The sequence below is a fragment of the Somniosus microcephalus genome, chromosome 5, assembly GCF_052327205.1.
Source record: "Somniosus microcephalus isolate GS21.2 chromosome 5, FLI_Smic_1.0, whole genome shotgun sequence".
Lineage (NCBI taxonomy): Eukaryota > Metazoa > Chordata > Chondrichthyes > Squaliformes > Somniosidae > Somniosus > Somniosus microcephalus.
The window spans coordinates 168,759,605-168,781,793 of record NC_140991.1 but is presented as its reverse complement, the minus strand read 5'-3'; the positions used below and the strand labels follow the sequence as shown (position 1 = coordinate 168,781,793).

General features: G+C 49.4%; 1 protein-coding gene across 11 annotated transcripts in view; it reads left to right on the top strand.

The window, feature by feature from the left end:
* Positions 1-22,189, top strand: part of snx13 (sorting nexin 13) — a 310,603-nt gene that overhangs the window by 47,287 nt on the left and 241,127 nt on the right. The gene's annotated exons all lie outside the window — the stretch shown is intronic.

Sequence of the window (22,189 nt, the reverse complement as noted above, 5' to 3'; positions counted from 1 at the left end):
TCTATGTCAAAACGTCTGAGCTCCTGGGCAACGATAGCAGTACAGCGTTCTGGTTTGTCACTGTTGGAGTTGTCCATGGGGCTCCTGGGCCCCAACCTGCTTATAGTGTGTCTCCTTCCAGTGAGTGTATCCCGCGTTGTCTCCTTCCAGTGAGTGTATCCCGCGGTGTCTCCTTCCAGTGAGTGTGTCCCGCGGTGTCTCCTTCCAGTGAGTGTGTCCCGCAGTGTCTCCTTCCAGTGAGTGTGCCCGCAGTGCGTCTCCTTCCAGTGAGTGTGTCCCGCGGTGTCTCCTTCCAGTGAGTGTATCCCGCGGTGTCTCCTTCTAGTGAGTGTGTCCCGCGGTGTCTCCTTCCAGTGAGTGTGCCCCGCAGTGTCTCCTTCTAGTGAGTGTGTCCCGCAGTGCGTCTCCTTCCAGTGAGTGTGTCCCGCGCTGGCTCCTTCTAGTGAGTGTGTCCCGCAGTGCATCTCCTTCCAGTGAGTGTGTCCCGCGGCGTCTCCTTCCAGTGAGTGTATCCCGCGGTGTCTCCTTCCAGTGAGTGTGTCCCGCGGTGTCTCCTTCCAGTGAGTGTGTCCCGCAGTGCGTCTCCTTCCAGTGAGTGTGTCCCGCGGTGTCTCCTTCCAGTGAGTGTATCCCGCGGTGTCTCCTTCCAGTGAGTGTGTCCCGCGGTGTCTCCTTCCAGTGAGTGTGCCCCGCAGTGTCTCCTTCTAGTGAGTGTGTCCCGCAGTGCGTCTCCTTCCAGTGAGTGTGTCCCGCGCTGGCTCCTTCTAGTGAGTGTGTCCCGCAGTGCGTCTCCTTCCAGTGAGTGTGTCCCGCGGTGTCTCCTTCCAGTGATTGTATCCCGCGGTGTCTCCTTCCAGTGAGTGTGTCCCGCGGTGTCTCCTTCCAGTGAGTGTGTCCCGCAGTGCGTCTCCTTCCAGTGAGTGTGTCCCGCGGTGTCTCCTTCCAGTGAGTGTATCCCGCGGTGTCTCCTTCCAGTGAGTGTGTCCCGCGGTGTCTCCTTCCAGTGAGTGTGTCCCGCAGTGTCTCCTTCTAGTGAGTGTGTCCCGCGGTGTGTCTCCTTCCAGTGAGTGTGTCCCGCGGTGTCTCCTTCCAGCCCGGCATGAGGTTGAAAAGGCCATCCGACAACTGAAGAACAACAAGGCCTCAGGAGCAGATGGAATGCCCGCCGAGGCGCTGAAACATGGCGGAGAAGCATTATTCTCGCGAATACATGACCTCATTTCCCTTATTTGGAAGGAGTGCATGCCAGGGGATCTCAGGATGTCATGTTTGACAAATTTGCTTGAGTTCTTTGAGGGTGTAACATACAGAGTGGATAAAGGGGAACCAGTGGACGTAGTGTATTTGGACTTCCAAAAGGCATTTGACAAGGTGCCACACAAAAGATTATTGCTCAAGATAAAAAATCACGGGATTGGGGGTAATATTCTGGCATGGGTGGAGGATTGGTTATCTAACAGAAAGCAGAGAGTTGGGATAAATGGTTCATTCTCAGACTGGCAATCAGTAACTAGTGGTGTTTCGCAGGGGTCAGTGCTGGGTCCCCAACTCTTTACAATCTATATTAACGATTTGGAGGAGGGGACCGAGTGTAACATATCAAAGTTTGCAGATGATACTAAGATGGGAGGGAAAGTAGTGAGTGAGCAGGACATAAAAAACCTGCAAAGGGACATAGACAGGCTAAGTAACTGGGCAGAGATTTGGCAGATGGAATACAATACTGGAAAGTGTGAGGTTATGCACTTTGGCAGGAAAAATCATAGAGCAAGTTATTATCTTAATGGCAAGAAACTGGAAAGTACTGCAGTACAAAGGGATCGGGGGTCCTGGTGCACGAAACTCAAAAAGTTAGTATGCAGGTGCAGCAGGTGATCAAGAAAGCCAATGGAATGTTGGCTTTTATTGCTAGGGGGATAGAATATAAAAACAGGGAGGTATTGCTGCAGTTATACAAGGTATTGGTGAGACCGCACCTGGAATACTGCATACAGTTTTGGTGTCCATACTTAAGAAAAGACATACTTGCTCTCGAGGCAGTACAAAGAAGGTTCACTTGGTTAATCCCGGGGATGAGGGGGTGGACAATATGAGGAGAGGTTGAGTAGATTGGGACTCTACTCATTGGAGTTCAGAAGAATGAGAGGCGATCTTATTGAAACATATAAGATTGTGAAAGGGCTTGATCGGGTGGATACGGTGAGGATGTTCCCAATGATAGGTGAAACTAGAACTAGGGGGCATAATCTTAGAATAAGGGGCTGCTCTTTCAAAACTGAGATGAGGAGAAGCTTCTTCACTCAGAGGGTAGTAGGTCTGTGGAATTTGCTGCCCCAGAAAGCTGTGGAAGCTACATCATTAAATAAATTTAAAACAGAAATAGACAGTTTCCTGGAAGTAAAGGGAATTAGGGGTTACGGGGAGCGGGCAGGAAATTGGACATGAGTCTAGGTTCGGATCGGTCATGGCCCTGTGGGTGGCGGAGCGGGCCCAGGGGCCATGTAGCCTGGTCCTGCTCCTACTTCTTGTGTTCTAATTCTGTGTTAGATTTCAGGAGATGGTTCTATTCACAGGGATTAGTGGAGACCTCGGGAACAGGCTGCCAGCTAGGAGTCCTTCAAGAGTAAATTGGGCCTGTTCCTGGCTGGGGTGGAGATCACCTTTTACAGAAGGTAAGTACTGCAGGAAATACAGGGACAGAGTGATCTCCTGGACGAGTTTCGATCACCTAGATGGGTCGGAGAGGAATTTCCCAGATTTTTTCTCCCAAATAGGCCACTGGGTTTTTTATCTGGTTTTTCGCCTCTCCCGGGAGATCACATGGGTTCGGGTGGGATGGAGAGTGGAAGTAGATTTGAGGTTAGGATCAGATCAGCCATGATCTTATTGAATGGCGGAGCAGGCTCGAGGGGCCGATTGGCCTACTCCTGCTCCTATTTCTTATGTTCTTATGTAATCGTGACCACCTCCAAGAAAGGTGACAAGTCCGATTGCGGTAATTACAGAGGAGTCTCCCTGCTGTCTGCCACAGGGAAAATCATCACAAGAATCCTCCTCAATCACCTTCTCCCAGTGGCTGAAGAGCTCCTCCCAGAGTCGCAATGTGGATTCCGCCCACTAAGGGGCACAATGGACATGATCTTCACCGCATGTCAACTACAAGAGAAATGCAGGGAACAGCACCAACTGCTGTACATGACCTTCTTTGACCTCACAAAGGCCTTCGACACCGTGAACCATGAGGGATTATGGAGTATCCTCCTCAAATTCGGCTGCCCTCAAAGGTTTGTCACCATCCTGCCCCTGCTTCACGATGACATGCAAGCTGTGATCCTGACCAACGGATCCACCACAGACCCAATTCACGTATGGACCGGGGTCAAGCAAGGCTGCGTCATTGCACCAATGCTCTTCTCGATCTTCCTGGCTGCAATGCTCCATCTCACCCTCAGTAAGCTCCCCGCTGGAGTGGAGCTAATCTACAGAACAAACGGGAGACTTTTCAACCTCCGTCGCCTCCAGTCCAGATCCAAGGTCGTCCCATCCTCTGTCATCGAATTACAGTATTTAGACGACGCTTGCTTCTGCGCACACTCTGAGGTCGAACTCCAAACCATCGTTAACACCTTCACCGAAGCGTACGAGAGCATGTGCCTTACACTAAACATCCATAAGACAAATGTCCTCTACCAACCTGCCCCCACCACACAGTACTGCTCCCCAATTATCAAAATCCATGACGAGGCCTTGGACCATGTGGACCACTTTCCATACCTCGGGAGCCTACTGTCAACAAGGGCAGACGTCGATGACGAAGTCCAACACTGCCTTCAGTGTGCCAGTGCAGCCTTCGGTTGCCTGAGGAAGAGAGTGTTTGAAGACCAGGACCTCAAACCCAGCACCAAGCACATGGTCTACAGAGCAGTAGTGATATCCGCCCTCCGGTATGCTTCAGAGACATGAACCATGTACAGCAGGCACCTCAAAGCATTGGATAGGTACCACCAATGCTGCCTCCGCAAGATCCTGCAAATCCATTGGCAGGATAGGCGCACCAACATCAACATCTCGCTCAGGCCAACATCCCCAGCTTCGAAGCTTTGACCACGCTCGATCAGCTCCAATGGAGGGGCCACATCGTCCGCATGCTAGATATGAGACTCCCAAAACAAGCGCACTACTTGGAGCTCCGACACGGCAAGAGAGCCCTAGGTGGGCAGAGGAAATGCTTCAAGGACACCCTCAAAGCCTCCTTGAAAAAGTGCAACATCCCCACGACACCTGGGAATCCATGGCCCAAGACCGCACAAAGTGGAGGAGAAGCATCCGGGAAGGCGCCGAACACCTCGAGTCTCTTCGCTGGGAGCAAGCTGAAGCCAAGAGCAAACAGCGGAACGAGTGCACGTCAACCCAAGCACACCACCCACCCACCCCTTCAATCACCGTCTGCTCCACCTGTGACAGAGGCTGTAGGTGCCGCATTGGACTCATCAGTCACCTGAGAACTCATTTTTAGTGTGGAAGCAAGTCATCCTGAATTCTGAGGGACTGCCTAAGAAGTAGGGATATAAAGCGCAGTAAGGGGGATATATAGAAGGCTTTCAAACTCTTGTAGACAGGAGGATTGAGTAAATTGTAAAGATAAGCAAACTCAAATAAGAGAAACCAATTGAATGTAAAGTCACTGAAAGCATCTTAAATAATAATGTCAGTAAAGCAAACATGAAAGAAAGTATTGATCCACTAAAATTGATACTAGAAAGGTGGAATTTGGGGACAATGAAAGCACATCCATCTTTACTTAGGAAGAGGATGAGTTTTTCAGACTGAAAAGCGGTTACGAGCACTGTAGCCCGGGGTCAGTATTTGATCCTTCCTATTTTTAATACTGCATATAGTAATGAGTTGGATAAAACTATCACTGCAAAATGTGCCAATTTACAGATGATAGCAAATAAAAGGCAGGGCAAATAATGAGGAACAATGCATCCATATTAAAATAGATGTCTAAATTATGGGTAAGTAGATAAATCGGTGGCCAATGCAGTTCAAATTGTACAAGTGTAAAATAATTAGTATCAGTGCAAGAAACAAAGCCTAGATTGCTGATATTAGCATATGATATTTTTGTGTCTGCTAGCTTAATGCAGGCATTAGCTTGTTTATTTTAAATAGGTTAATGCTTTTGCTAAAATAGCAGACAAAGGAATATTGTGAGAAGTAATTAAACATCCATTCACTAATATCTCCAATAGTAATTTCTAGGTTAAAATAACCAAAAGAAAAAGTGTGTATTAAATGAAACTGCATAAAAATGCTGGAAATGTCCAGCAAGATCGTCAGCATCTGTAAAACGAAAAGACAGGTTATCACATTTCAGATGTACACCATTCATTAGAACTGAAGGCTAAAAGATAAGCAGACATTTTCATACGGTTTGATCAAATAAAGAGAAAAGGGAGGCGAGGAGGGGAAGGGATACACCAATCAGAGAGGGAGAGTTAATGGGTCGATTGACTTGCAAACTGATTAATAGAAAACAGTTTGATGATATAAAGGAACATTATTGATTGGATGGAGAGACATTAAAAAGTCAAAGAAATGTTCAAAATTAGATGAAATTGTAAAATAGGAAAAGAGAAAAGAGAAACTACTAATGCAGCAGATGTAAAATTAAAACAGAAAGCACAGTGGGTAGATTTTCAACATGCCAACCGGGCATAAACTGACAGTGTAGATTGTTTGCCCATCATAGAAATTTCTTAATTTTAATTTCCACTTGAACCATGTGCAACCATGTCAACAGATCTGTTACATTAACCATAGAACCATAGACGTTTATATCACAGAAGGACTTAATTCAACCCACCGGGTGGAGTTTCTGCAGTGGTTTCCCAATCTCCTGATCTAACTTCGGACAAAGATTGCTGAAAATCCTGGAAAAGCATCATAAACATCCATTTCTCTGGATTATCCACCAAAGATTGGAAGAAACCCTGGGGAAATTACTGCCGACGTGTCGATGGTATAGCAATTCAAAACTAATCCCACTGCCCTGCTCTCTTCCCATAGTTCAGTAGCTTTCTCTGCTTGAAATGTTTAGCGACTCTTTCCTTAAAAGATGCAATGTTCTCCGCCTCAACTCCTTTCTATCACAAAGCATACATGCTCCAATGACTATCCATATTAAGAGATTTCTCCTAATACTCCTTATTAATGTACACTCTTGAAATTACAGCAAGAAAAAGGCTCAACAACACCAATATGCAAATCATGTAAAATTTCGATTGTTTTTGAAAAGAGGCAAAATTAAACAACAACAACAACTTGCATTTATATAGCACCTTTAACGTAGTAAAATGTCTCAAGACGCTTCACAGGAATGTTATCAAAACAAAATTTGGCACAAAACCTTAAACATGACAGCAGTTAGCTTATTTCTTTGGATTCAAGTTGGAAAGTATATTGGTGCAATTTAATTTCTTGTTTCTTATATTTCACGAAGTAAATTATAAATACCATGCATGTTATATAAATATTGCTATTTTCAAGGCATACACAGTAAATACACAACTGAAATTTGATTAAAATGCAATACAATAAATAAAAATGAACAGCATTTGTTTCAATGGAGTTAATAAAAACAAATTCCGAGCTAATATTACTAGAAATATTGTAATCGGTAATTAATCAATAGTAAAGGTACTGACTTGTTTGGCACAATCTTAATCTTAAAAAACAGCTTATGTGTTAATTTCTTAATTGATTTGCAAAATAAATTATATTTACCTGGAATCAAGTGCCAGCCATGGCTCAGTGGTAGCACTCTTGCCTGAGTCAGAAGGTTGTGTGTTCAAGCCCCACATAATCTAAGCCGACACTTCAGTGCATTACTGAGGGAGTGCTGCACTGTCGGAGGTGCTGTCTCTCGGCTGAGACGTTAAACCGAGGCCCCGTCTGCTTTCTCAGGTGGACGTAAAAGATCGCATGACATTATGAAGAAGAAGAAGAAGGGTGTTATCCACGGAGTCCTGGCTAATATTTATCCCTCAATCAACATCACGAAAAAAATGACCTGGTCAGTATCACATTGCTGTTTGTGGGAGCTTGCTGTGCACAAATTGGCTACATTACAACAGTGGCTAAACTTCAAATAAAAAAAAGTACTGAATTGGCTGTAAAGCACTTTGGGACATCCTGAGGTCGTGAAAGGCGCTATAGAAATGCAAGACTTTCTTTTAAATCTATACATTATGGTAGTTTCCAATGTTATTTTATAATATTTTCTGTAACTGGTACAATGGATAAGGGAGAACCAGTGGATGTGGTGTATTTGGACTTTCAGAAGGCTTTCGATAAGGTCGCGCATAAGAGATTAGCGTGTAAAGTTAAAGCACATGGGATTGGGGGCAAGGTATTGACTTGGATAGAGAACTGGTTGGCAGACAGAAAGCAAAGAGTTGGAATAAACGGCTCTTTTTCCGAGTGGCAGGCAGTGACTAGTGGGGTACCGCAGGGATCGGTCCTTGGACCCCAGCTATTCACAATATATATTAATGATCTAGACAAGGGAACAAGAAGTAATATCTCCAAATTTGCAGACGACACAAAGCTGGGTGGGCGTGTGTGCTGTGAGGAGGATGCCGAGAAACTCCAGGATGATTTGGACAGGTTGAGTGATTGGGCTGAAGCATGGCAGATGCAATATAACGTGGATAAATGTGAGGTTATCCACTTTGGTGGCAAAAACAGGAAGGCAGATTATTATCTAAATGGCAATACATTGGGAGAAGGGGAAGTGCAACGAGACCTGGGTGTCCTTGTGCACCAGTCGCTGAAGGTAAGCATGCAGGTGCAGCAGGTGGTTAAGAAGGCAAATGGTATGTTGGCCTTTGTAACAAGAGGGTTTGAGTACAGGAACAAGGATATCTTGCTGCAGTTGTATAGGGCCTTGGTGAGACCACATCTTGAGTATTGTGTGCAGTTTTGGTCACCTTAGCTGAGGAAGGATGTTCTTGCCATGGAAGGAGTTCAGCGAAGATTCACCAGACTTATACCTGGGATGGCAGGAATGACGTATGAGGAGAGATTGGGTCGATTGGGCTTGTACTCGCTGGAGTTTAGAAGAATGAGAGGGGATCTCATTGAAACTTATAAAATTCAGACAGGACTGGACAGACTAGATGCAGGAAGGATGTTCCTGATGGTCGGGGAGTCCAGAACCAGGGATCACAGTCTAAGGATAAGGGGTAGGCCATTTAGGACAGAAATGAGGAGGAATTTCTTCACCCAGATGTAAGATTCGAAATTTTCAGCAATAATCACGCAAGAAAACAGGATAAAATAAGACAGTTTATTGACCAAAGTAAGCTTGCACAGAAAAACCTTTGATAAAAGGGCATACAAAATGGCCGCCGGGCCTCGTGATCAGTTTTCTGGACCATTTTATTTCTGTTACTGCAAGCCAGACAGGCTTGTGGATTGAAGACAGTAAGCCCGCGAAAGCCAGTATCGGGAAACCGAAACTCAGGGAAACAGCATACATATTCAATGGATTCTAAGTACAGGATGGGGCCCATCAAGATATGGGCGGACAATGCATGAACACTTATACCCATTTAATGTACAAAGGAGAAACCGTTTAACAGCCATCAAGGGAAATCTCCAGACCGATCAATATGCGAACCGAGTCACGGTGACAATGTAAAAGACATTAAAAGACATTATCGGCCAGGAAGGCCAGTTAAGTTATCACCGGCTCCCGTTACAAGACAAAGCGCCCCTGCAGAGATTTCTGCCCGCCAAAATTAATACAAAGACAGGACAATGATTTGGCGGGAGATAAGACTGTCCCAAAAGGGTATAAATATGGATTTTGAAAAGTCCATCGGAGCGCCTCTTCTACCTCGGTAGCTTCGGAATCGATCAAGACGCTTCTTCTTTTTAAAGACGCTTCGGACGGACAATTTCGGTGAAAAAGACAACGTGGTCGGTGTTCAGCCAGACAAGGCTCGGTGACGACGGGAAGACGACGAGGGTGGCCCGGGTACTGTTGTCGGGAGATCATCGACGACCCAGGCCAAAGGAGAAGACACCCTCTGGAAAGCCACCGAGCCAGGCGGGAGCGAGAAAGGTCCTCGACATACCATTCGGCCAGAGACCTTCAGATTCTCCCATTTGCATCCAGTTCTTCAACAGCTTTTAGCTGATCCAACCATGACGAGCGCTCATCGAGGCTGTATCTACTGCCCCATCGCCTGAGAGAAAAACAAGCTGCGCCAGAAGTTTCCAGCTCCACGTGACAACGGAAAGCTGTGCCAAAAGGCTGCGAACCCCTTTTTCGCGATTTTGAGAGTGGTGAGCATGATCCCGAGTTCCTCAGGTCGAAACTTAGTTTAGGTATGGGGAGGGAGTTAAGGGTAATCGTAATGTGTTTTCCCTTTTACGATGTGCCGTGTGTTCCCCATTTCCATAGAGTCAAGTTCATAAATTTGTGCATGATTGTAGTTACTTTAATCTGTGCCTATGACATGTATTTTGTAATGCTTCAAACTGTTTAAAAATAAAAGCATCCATTTCGTGCTATTCAACCTGGTCTATTGAGTCCTTTCTCTGCACTACAGTTCTCTGCATCTAAGTCCAAGGTCTAGAACCGTAGGGGAGAGTGGGTCGAACCACTCAAGGGTAATTATTGCACAAAGCCTGGCAGGAGACCAGAACGAGCAAGAGAAACCCCCTACACAGAGAGTGGTGAACCTGTGGAATTCTCTACCACAGAAGGCAGTAGAGGCCAATACATTAACTATATTCAAGAAGGAAAACGCTCAGTCTCGGGAGAGACAAAGCCGCTGCGTCCGTGCGCACCGCCATCTTGGAACGTGCTGATCAGCTGGCTGATGTCTTCACCGCCATCTTCAATCTGTCATTGGCCCAGGCAGTAGTCCCTACATGCTTCAAGACCGCTACCATTATTCCTGTGCCAAAACAAACGGCTGTGACGTGCCTGAACGACTATCGACCTGTCGCACTCACACCCATCATAATGAAGTGTTTCGAGAGACTGGTCTTAGCCCACATCAAAGCCAGTGTTCCTGCCTCTCTTGACCAACACCAGTTTGCCTATCATGCAAACAGATCAACGGAGGATGCAATCACAACTGCTCTACACTCGGCGCTGAATCACCTAGATGGTAAGGAGACCTACATCAGAATGCTGTTCATAGACTACAGCTCAGCATTCAACACTATCGTCCCCAACAAGCTGGCCACCAAACTCCAAACTCTTGGCCTGAACACTTCCCTCTGCAACTGGACCCTGGACTTCCTAACAAACAGACCCCAGTCTGTCAAATTAGGTAACCACACCTCCCCCCCCACTGACCCTGAACACGGGGGCCCCACAAGGATGTGTGCTGAGCCCCCTCCTCTACTCCCTCTTCACCCACGACTGTGTGGCTGTTAATGGTTCCAACACCATCATCAAGTTTGCGGATGACACCACGGTAGTAGGCCAGATCACCAACAATGATGAGTCAGTGTGGTAAACCACTGTATTGTATATTGCCACCTCTGGGTGGCGCTGTGTATGGAGGCATGCCTCAGCTGACTCCACCCACCACTGTGTGGGTTTCGTTCAGACTTGTTCAGTCACTCACGAAGAAGCATGGTCTCTTCTTAGCTAATAAAAGCCTTATTCATCTCTTCTTTCGACTCATCATCTCTTCTTCGACTCATCACCTTTTATGAAGTAATTGATAAGCGTATCAATTTTATTAGCTAAAAGTTAAATGGCGACACCTGAGGAGCAACAACAGCAACGGATACAGCAGACATTGCTGAGAGCCCTCAGACCACCACGCCTGGACCTCGACCCTCAAGATGTGGGTGCATCAGCCAAGTTTGAACACTGGCTGAGCTGCTTTGAATCCTTCCTCGCAATCTCACAGGTTACAGAGGAGGATCACAAACTGAAAATTTTGACCGCCCAGGTGAGCCATCAAGTATATATGCTAATCCGGGACTCTAATACGTACGTGGCGGCCCTCGAGCTACTAAAAGGGCAATATACGCGCCCAGTGAACACAATTTACGCCCGACACCTCTTGGGATCCCGCAGGCAGCAACCGGGAGAATCGGTAGGGGCATTTGCACGGGCGCTACTGGCACTCTGCAGAGACTGCGATTGTAAAGCGGTAACGGCTGTGGAGCACGCGCAGGGACTCGCCTGTGATGCCTTCGTCAGGGGCCTCCAGTCAGACCACACCCGGCAGAGACTGCTAGAAAGCAAGGAACCCGACCTGAAGACGGCCATTGCCCTTGCGCTCTCGTTAGAGGAGGCCCACCGAAACCTCGAGGCATACCCCCGTAACGGCGCCGAGACATGGCAATCGAAACCGTGGGACACGGGACCGCCGCCCCCGGCACCAACCGCTGCAGCGACCCAACCGAGACAGCAGCCTCCGGTAAGAACTGCTTCGATGCCCAGTAACCAGGCCCAAAAATGCTATTTCTGTGGCCAGTTAAAACATCCCAGAGCGCACTGCCCAGCTAAGACAGCTACCTGCTCGGGCTGCGGGAAGAAAGGCCATTACGCTAACGCCTGCAAGGGGAAGCCAGCCAGCAGCGCAGCGTGCGGGCCGTGGGAGCAGCCATCTTATCCGCCATTTTGTGTACCCCCGGCCGCATGGCATCCGCCGCCATCGTATCCAACGCACTCAACCGCCATTTCGTCACCGGAACCGACCACCGTCTCGGCGGATGACTATAGTGACTCACTAAGCCACATACTGGCCTCCGTGACGCTGGATCAAGGCCACCCTCACCATCTATCCAGCTCCATGATGGATATCGCGGTAAACGGCCGCGCCACCAGTTGCCTGATCGACAGCGGGAGCACAGAGAGTTTCGTCCACCCCGACACGGTACGTAGCCACTCCCTCACGATTCTGCCAACGCACCATCGCATTTCTATGGCGTCCAAGTCCCAGTCAATGGACATCAGCGGCTACTGTGTGGTGACCCTGTCAGTAGGGGGCACTGAATATCAAAAATTTAAACTGCTAGTCCTGCCCCGTCTTTGCGCTGCCGTCCTGCTAGGGTTGGATTTTCAGTGCCACCTTAAGAGTGTCACACTAGCATACGGTGGACCCCTCCCCCCACTCACAGTCTGCAACCAACAACTTTTAAATCGCCCGCTGCAAACCACCTGCAGCCTTTCCACATTAAAAGTCCCCCCCCCTCCCCTGTTCGCTAACCTCACCCGCGACTGTAAACCCATCGCTACCAAAAGCAGGCGGTACAGTGCCGGGGACAGAGCTTTTATCAGCTCTGAGGTGGAGCGGCTCTTGAAGGAGGGCATTATCGAAGGTAGCACTAGCCCCTGGCGAGCCCAGGTTGTAGTCGTTAAAACCACTGCAAAACGCCGCATGGTAATCGACTACAGCCAAACCATAAACCGGTACACCCAGCTGGACGTGTACCCCCTCCCTCGCATATCTGATATGGTCAATCAGATTGCGCAATACAAAGTATTCTCCACCATCGACCTTAAGTCAGCGTACCACCAGCTGCCCATCCGCCATGAGGACCGCCAGTATACTGCCTTCGAGGCAAACGGCCGCCTCTACCACTTCCTTAGGGTCCCCTTCGGCGTCACCAACGGGGTTTCGGTCTTCCAAAGGGAGATGGACCGAATGGTTGACCAGAACGCGCTGCGGGCAACCTTCCCCTATTTGGATAACGTCACCATCTGCGGCCACGACCAGCAGGACCACGACGTTAATCTAGCAAATTTCCTCCGTACGGCCCAACGGCTGAACCTAACGTACAATAAGGAAAAATGTATGTTTCACACCAAGCGCCTGGCCATCCTCGGCTGCGTGGTGGAGAACGGAGTCATCGGGCCCGACCCCGACAGAATGCGCCCCCTAATGGAGCTACCCCTTCCCCACTGCCAAAAAGCACTGAAGAGATGCCTGGGGTTTTTCTCCTACTACGCCCAGTGGGTGCCCCTCTATGCAGACAAAGCCAGGCCCCTCATCAAAGCCACCTCCTTCCCCCTGACACCAGAGGCGTGTGCAGCCTTCACTCTTATCAAGAACGATATCGCGAAGGCCGCAATGCACGCGGTGGATGAGTCCATCCCCTTCCAAGTGGAGAGCGATGCCTCCGACTTCGCCCTAGCCGCGACCCTTAACCAGGCGGGCAGACCCGTGGCCTTTTTCTCAAGGACCCTCCAGGGCCCCGAGACGAGACACTCCTCCGTCGAAAAGGAGGCCCAGGCTATTGTAGAAGCGGTGCGTCACTGGAGGCATTACCTGGCCGGGAAACGATTTACCCTGCTCACTGACCAGCGTTCAGTAGCTTTTATGTTTAATAATAAGCAGAGGGGTAAAATCAAGAACGACAAGATCTTGAGGTGGAGAATCGAACTCTCCACCTACAATTATGATATCTTGTATCGGCCAGGGAAACTCAATGAGCCCCCAGATGCCCTATCACGTGGTACATGCGCCAACGCGCAGAGTGATAGGCTGCAGTCCCTCCACAATGACCTCTGCCACCCGGGGGTCACCAGGTTTTTCCATTTTATCAAATCCCGTAACCTGCCCTACTCCATCGAGGAGGTCAGGACCATGACCAAGAGCTGCCAAATCTGCGCCGAGTGCAAACCGCACTTCTATAGGCCGGACAGAGCAAGCCTGATCAAGGCCACCCGCCCCTTCGAACGCCTGAGCGTCGATTTTAAAGGGCCCCTCCCCTCCGCTGACCGCAATGTGTACTTCCTCAACATAGTTGATGAGTACTCCCGTTTCCCCTTTGCCATCCCTTGCCCAGACATGACCAGTACCACGGTCATCAAGTGTCTGAATGACATCTTCGCTCTGTTCGGGTTCCCCAGCTATATACATAGCGACAGGGGCTCATCGTTCATGAGCGACGAACTTCGGCAGTACCTGCTAACAAGAGGTATCGCCACGAGCAGGACCACCAGTTACAACCCCCGGGGGAACGGCCAGGTGGAAAGGGAGAACGCGACGGTTTGGAAGGCAGTCCTCTTAGCACTAAAATCTAAGGGCCTTCCGACCTCCCGCTGGCAGGAGGTCCTCCCTGCAGCGCTTCACTCCATTCGGTCACTGCTTTGTACTGCCACTAATGCGACCCCTCATGAGAAAATGTTCGTTTTCCCCCGGAAGTCTACATCGGGAACCTCGCTACCGGCATGGTTGACTTCTCCTGGGCCCGTCCTACTGCGGAGGCACGTGAGGACGCATAAAACGGACCCCCTGGTCGAGCGGGTGCACCTCCTACACGCCAACCCCCAGTATGCCTGGGTGACATACCCAGACGGGCGGGAGGACACGGTCTCCATACGAGATCTCGCACCCTCGGGTACCCCTGAATTACCACCGTTATCCCCCTTACCACCGTTATCCCCCTTACCACTGTTATCCCCCACCACCCCTCCCAACCCAACCCCTGCAGACGGCATGCCAAAGCCCCAGGAATCTTCGCCAACCACCCAGACACCAGACCCGACGTCGGATGCTGCAACACCACCGCCGCCACCACGACGATCAGGACGTCAGACAAGGCCTCCTGATAGACTTAACTTGTAGTACCCTTCACCCCGCCGGACTTCACATTAAACAAGGGGTGAATGTGGTAAACCACTGTATTGTATATTGCCACCTCTGGGTGGCGCTGTGTATGGAGGCATGCCTCAGCTGACTCCACCCACCACTGTGTGGGTTTCGTTCAGACTTGTTCAGTCACTCACGAAGAAGCATGGTCTCTTCTTAGCTAATAAAAGCCTTATTCATCTCTTCTTTCGACTCATCATCTCTTCTTCGACTCATCACCTTTTATGAAGTAATTGATAAGCGTATCAGTCAGCCTACAGGGAGAAGGTCCAGCATCTCGTGAAGTGGTGCGCCGAGAACAACCTGGCCCTTAACACCAAGAAAACCAAAGAAATCATTGTGGACTTCAGGAAGTCCAAAGGCGGAAGTCACACCCCCATCCACATCAATGGGGCTGTGGTGGAAAGGGTGGACAGCTTTAAGTTCCTCGGAGTCCACATCACGGAAGACCTCTCCTGGTCCCTCAACACCTCCTCTCTGGTGAAGAAGGCCCAGCAGCGCCTATATTTCCTAAGGAGGCTGAAGGGATGCAACCTGTCACCCCTGATCCTCTCTAACTTTTACCGCTGCACTATAGAGAGCATCCTGACAAACTGTATCACAGTATGGTATGGCAGCTGTAGCTACTATGACCGGAAAGCCCTGCAGCGGGTAGTCAAAACTGCCCAACGCATTACCGGCACCCGGCTACCGACCATAGAGCACATATACCAGAAACGCTGTCTACGGAGGTCACGGTCCATCATCAAAGACCCTACCCACCCCAGCCACAGTCTGTTCGCCCTCCTGCCATCTGGGAGACGCTACAGATGCATTCGCACCCGTACGACCAGATTTAGGAACAGCTTCTTTCCCAGGGCTGTCATCCTACTGAACTCCACAAATAAACTCTAAAGCCTGCACATCTGCCAATGCACTTTATTATGGTTATATTTATGTTAATATACTACAAGCCAAATGTATGTTGAATGTTTAAATGTCTTAATCCAAATGTACACTCTCGGGAGCCGCAAGCCTACATTTTGTTGTACTGCACTTGTACACTAACAATGACAATAAAAGTTGATTTGATTTGATTTGATTTGATTTGAAGGAGTTGGATATATTTCTTAAGGCTAAAGGGATCAAGGGGTATGGGGAGAAAGCAGGGACTGGGTACTGAATTTGGATGATCAGCCATGATCGCATTGAATGGTGGAGCAGGCTCGAGGGGCCGAATGGCCTACTCCTGCTCCTATCTTCTATGTTTCTATGTTGGAATAACCGTGGTCTGATACCTGGGAATCAAAGAGAAAACAACTTTGGCAAGGATATGGACTGTTTCAAGGAAACAGCACTATAGATTACACAGATGCATTTACACCCTGATAGCTAACAGTAAGGTTAAAAAAAGTCACTTTTGATAATTAATATAATAAAACTCATGTCTTGTATTGGTGCCTTCAAACAGTTGTGTTAATTGCTCACACATTTCTGAAAGAAAATGTACTTTTTGTATTCTTTGATAGCAGGATAATAGCAATAGAATTATAAGTATCAATATATAGCTTGTCACAGAAGGTTCAAGGAGACTGTTCCATAGTAGTCATTTTTAATTATTAACTTGCAGATTCCCTGTGGTTCACCTTGAGAGGTTACACTGTTTTATATCATAGGCTTGCAAAGTCTCAAAAGCAATTGCCACTTCCACTGCCAATAGAGCCAGTATTTATCTCCATCTCTTCCCCAACCCTGTTTAACAGTGTCACATCACCTTAACAGCCCTTCTAATTCCAACCACCCCCCCAAAAAAACGACTTCCCTCTTAAGTAAATTCCGTCTGCCCAACTCTTCTCAGAGGGTATTTATTGCACTCTTGCCCCACCTCCATACCTCATTTGATGGGGTCTGTCTATTACTTTCTTTTCCCCTGAGAGGGGGTTTCGGCATCTCCTTCTACCCAAGCAGGTTGTCTCTTTCTTCCATTACACTTCACTAGATCTGCAAAGGAGTCTCGCGCCATCTTTCTTCCCTGTTCGAGGGGGTCACTCTGTCTCTTTCTCCTCCTCAAAAGGATCTCACATTAACCCTTTGTTTTTCTTTCCCTCAAAGAGTCTCTCATCTTTTCCTTTTCCCTCCAAAAATATTTTTGTTAATGCTCCCTAGTTTGCAGCACTACTGAAATAAAGTCTGCAGCTCATTCCTCAGAGACTACTGTGCTATTGGGTCTGTCATTGGTTATGCAAGGAAAAATGTGTTTTCGTTGTGCCTATGTTGAAGCCATAGCCATGCAGTGGCTACTGGGAATTGTAGTCTTTGACTTCGGAGATGGACTCCTGTACACATGCATTTTTTTTACACACTGAGGCCAATGCTGTAGGCCTCAGAATGTGAGGAGTCAGTTGGCCAGGTGGGTATTGCAAAGTATAAAAGTGTACTTGGAGTCGAAGATGGTCAGTGATGTGCCTCAATAATTCCGAGACTCGAAGGTAGCAGAACAAAACAAGGCTTTTATTAACTTAGAACGAAACACGTAAGCGAGAGAGATGTCGTCCTTCTGGAGATTGGGGCTAGACTGAAGCTAGCTTACAAACGGGGCCAGGTATGGGCGGAGCCCTACACACAGCACATTCCAGCACATTCCAGTATACAATACAGCACATTCCAGTACACAATACAATGAGGTCTGGGGGAAGGGAAATGACACTGAAACCGATCTCAGTCACAGGCAGTGATGAATGGAAATATTTCATCACATTCACCCCTTCTATAGATTTAGTCTGTTCGGGGGTTTGATAGTCCTCTGCGACCGACGTGGCTGTTGCGGTGCCGCGGGTGTCGGCTGGGTGTCCCCGGTAGCCTCCTGGGTCTCTGCCGGGGGTGCCGCCAGGGTTGTTGAAGGGGTAGTTGGTGGGGGTGCCGTTGGTCGGTGTTCTTCCGGGGGTGATGAAAGAGTAGTGGGTGGGTAAGAGTTGCTGTGATTGTCGTTGCCGCTATTGCCGTGGTTGTTGTCGATGCCGGCTGGGGCGACGTCTTTTATGGACACGGTGTCCTCCCTTCCGTCGGCGTGCCGGACATATGCGTATTGGGGGTTGGCGTGGAGTAGGTGTACTGGCTCCACGGGAGGGTCCGTCTTGTGGCCCCTCACATGCCTTCGCACGAGTACCGGACCTGGGGTGGAGAGCCATGACGGCATGGATACGCCTGAGGTGGATTTCCGGGGAAAGACAAACATTCGTTCATGAGGCGTGGTATTAGTGGCCGTACACAATAGCGACCGTATCGAATGGAGCACATCCGAGAGGACTTCCTGCCAGCGGGAGATAGGGAGGCCCTTGGTCCTTAGAGCTAGAGTGACTGCTTTCCATTCTGTCCCGTTCTCTCGCTCCACTTGGCCGTTACCCCGGGGGTTGTAGCTGGTGGTACGGCTCGTGGCGATCCCCTTGCACAGCATGTACTGGCGTAGCTCTTCACTCATGAAGGACGCCCCCCTATCCGTATGGATGTAGCTCGGCATACCGAACAGGCAGAACAGGCTGTTGAGGCATTTAATGACCGTGGCGCTGGTCATGTCTGGGCAGGGGAAGGCGAATGGGAACCGGGAGTATTCGTCCACAATGTTCAGGAAGTAAACATTGCGGTCGACGGACGGGAGGGGGCCCTTGAAATCTAAGCTGAGCCGCTCAAAGGGCCGTGTAGCTTTGATTAAGTGGGCTCTATCTGGGCGGTAGAACCGAGGCTTGCACTCAGCGCAAGTGCGGCAGTTCCTGGTCAGGGACCGAACTTCCTCAATCGAGTAGGGTAAGTTACGGGACTTTATGAAGTGGAACAGCCGCGTGACCCCTGGGTGGCAGAGGTCGTTGTGGAGGGTCTGTAGCCGATCCCCGGTGGCGCTGGCACACATCCCTCGTGAGAGGGCGTCAGGGGATTCGTTAAGGGCCCCTGGCCGGTAAATGATGTCGTACTCGAAGGTGGAGAGCTCGATCCGCCACCTAAGAATCTTATCATTTTTAATCTTCCCCCTCTGTTTATTATTGAACATAAACGCTACCGACCGCTGGTCGGTAAGTAGGGTGAAGCGTTTGCCGGCTAGGTAGTGGCGCCAGTGGCGCACTGCCTCCACGATGGCTTGGGCCTCCTTTTCCACGGAGGAGTGTCTGATCTCGGGCCCTTGGAGGGTCCTCGAGAAGAAAGCTACGGGCCGCCCCGCCTGGTTGAGGGTGGCCGCCAAGGCGAAGTCAGACGCATCACTTTCCACTTGAAATGGAGTGTTCTCGTCCACTGCCTGTAGCGTGGCCTGCTCAATATCCTGCTTAATGCTTTTGAAGGCGGCGTGGGCCTCAGCAGAGAGCGGGAAAGAGGATGCTTTCAAGAGGGGGCGGGCTTTGTCGGAGTAGTTGGGGACCCATTGGGAATAATAAGAAAATAACCCCAGGCATCTTTTCAGGGCTTTGGGAGTGTTGGGCAGGGGCAGCTCCCGTAGGGGGCGCAATCGGTCGGGGTCTGGTCCGATTTCCCCATTCTCCACCACGCTGCCTAGTATGCAGAGGCGCGTGGTGTTGTAAACGCACTTGTCCTCGTTGTAGGTGAGGTTGAGTTTTTGTGCAGTTTTCAGGAACCTCTCGAGGTTCGAGTCGTGATCCTGCTGGTTGTGACCGCAGATGGTGACGTTGTCGAGGTAGGGGAAGGTTGCCTGCAAGTGGTGGTCATCGACCATGCGGTCCATCTCCCTCTGGAAGACCGAGACCCCATTCGTCACCCCAAAGGGGACTCTGAGGAATTGGTAGAGGTGTCCGTTCACCTCGAAGGCGGTGTACGGGCGGTCCTCTGGTCTGATAGGGAGCTGGTGGTACGCTGACTTGAGGTCGATGGTGGAGAACACCCGGTATTGGGCGATTTGGTTCACCATTTCTGATATGCGGGGTAGCGGGTAGGCGTCTAGTAGGGTGTACCTGTTGATCGTTTGACTATAGTCGATCACCATCCGTTTCTTCTCGCTACCCCTTACCACTACCACTTGGGCGCGCCACGGGCTGTTGCTGCGTTCAATAATGCGCTCTTTCAGGAGCCTGTCTACCTCGGTCGCGATAAACCGCCTGTCCTCCCAGCTGTACCTCCTGCTTTTGGTCGCTATTGGCCGGCAGTTAGGGGTAAGGTTCGCGAATAGCGAAGGCGGCTTTACCTTCAGGGTAGCCAGACCGCACACTGTGAGGGGCGGCTGGGACCCACCGTACTTGAGCGTGATGCTTTGGTGGTTGCACTGGAAATCCAGGCCCAAGATCACGCTTGCACATAGGTTCTTCATGATTAATACTTTAAAATTATCATATACAGTTCCGTTAACGCACAATTGTACCGTGCAGTAACCCAGAATGGTCGATGTCTGGGTTTTGTCAGCCATAGAGATGGTACCCTGAGTAGGGACCACCTTTAGGGAGAGTTGTTGTGCCAGTTCTGGGTGGATAAAGCTCTCCGTGCTTCCACTGTCAATTAAGCATTTAACCCGGCACCCGTTTACCTCGATGTCCACCATTGATCTGGATAGCGGGTGCGGCCTGGTCTGGTCCACTGTGACCGATGCCACTGTAGGGCCCTGATCGATACAAGATGGCGTCCACGCTGTCTGCTCACAAGATGGCGGACCCCACGAGGTCGGGCAAGATGGCGTCCAAGATGGCCGCTCCCACGGCGCACACGCGGCGGTGGCGGGTTTTCCGGCGGGGTTCCCTCTGCACACCTTCCCGAAGTGCCCCTTCTTACCGCACTTAAAGCAGGTGGTGCCTTTCGCCGGGCACAGGTTTCTGGTGTGCTTTGGCTGCCCGCAGAAGTAGCAGTTGGGTCCCTGACGCGTCGCGGCTGTCGTAGGGCTTCTGGGGGGAGAGCGGGGCCCAGCCGGTGTCGGGCTGTCGGGCGGGGAAGATGCCTTCCAAGATGGCGGCGCTGGTGCACACGTGGCGGCGTGGACGGCGCGGGCTGAAGAGTAGGCGTCCGAGTTTCTCTGGGCCACATCCAGGGATCGCGCGGTGTCCGCAGCCTGTTTCAGGTCCAACCCCGTTTTTTCCAGCAGTCTTTGCCGGATGTAAGTGGAGCTGAGGCCTGTGATGAAGGCATCGCGAACAAGCTCGTCAGTGTACACCGCGGCTTTTACATCTCGGCACTTGCAGTCTTTGCCAAGCATTTTCAGGGTGCTTAGGAACTCCTCCACCGATTCCCCAGGTCGCTGTGCGCGGGTGGCGAGCAGGTGCCTAGCATACACCTCATTCGTAGGCTGCTGGTAACGCGCCTTTAAGATGTCGCAGGCGGCCAGGTACGTCTCGGCGTCTTGGATGAGGGGGTAAACCCGGTGGCTTACCCAATTCCGCAGAATTCCGAGTCTCATCCTTGCAGCGTCCGTAGCGTCTTTGACGGCTGCGGAATTGTCCAGGAAGAATTCCATACACTCAAACCAGTGTCCGAAGCGTGCTGATGCGTCCGGAGCATGTTGATCCAAATCCAAACGTTCGGGTTTCAGGAGTTGATCCATAGTGTTGAAAAAATAAGTTAATAAAATTGATGTGCCTCAATAATTCCGAGACTCGAAGGTAGCAGAACAAAACAAGGCTTTTATTAACTTAGAACGAAACACGTAAGCGAGAGAGATGTCGTCCTTCTGGAGATTGGGGCTAGACTGAAGCTAGCTTACAAACGGGGCCAGGTATGGGCGGAGCCCTACACACAGCACATTCCAGTATACAATACAGCACATTCCAGTACACAATACAATGAGGTCTGGGGGAAGGGAAATGACACTGAAACCGATCTCAGTCACAGGCAGTGATGAATGGAAATATTTCATCACAGTCAGAGCCTTGGCAAGGTACGTTACGTTACTTGTGAAGCTGGGGAAATTTCTTGGAGCCATGGTTAAGGGCGAGTCTGTGATTTTATTTTCTGGAATTGATTTTTTTAATAAATTTTATTTGCGGGCCATTTTTAGAGGTGTGTGAGAACTGGCAATAGCAACTGTATACTACAGATTTTTAGTGCTAGAATGGCCTGGAATTTGCAGTGGGCAATGATGGCAAACTAACAGCGTTTGCCGTCATTACTCCTCTGAAACTGACCGCAACTTCAGGATTTAGCACATGCGCATCTAAACGCAGAAATCCTGAAGTTGCGATCAGTTATTCACTGCTCTGACACTGGCTGCACTATGGACGCAAATCCACCCCCCATAGTCGGCAAATAGTGTAATCAGGGAAATCAGTGAAACTGATGAAAACTTGGGCTTTTTTGCGGTAATATCGCTGTTAAATACCCCATTAAAAGTTAAGCCTTGTTGGAATAGGTGTAACTGGGGTTTTAACAGCGTATTGACTGATAAACAAATGTTCTGACCCTGAAAAACTAATATTTATATTTGTGGAGTGTCAAATTTCTTCATTATGTTAAAAATTACAATTGTTAAAAAACTTGTAAATTTATTTTTAATGTTTGTTCATGATATTTCAGCTTCTACCCCATTTGAAAGTCCCAATCTTTGTTTCGCTCTCTATAACATTTTTTAAAAGTCTGGATAAATGCAGCTT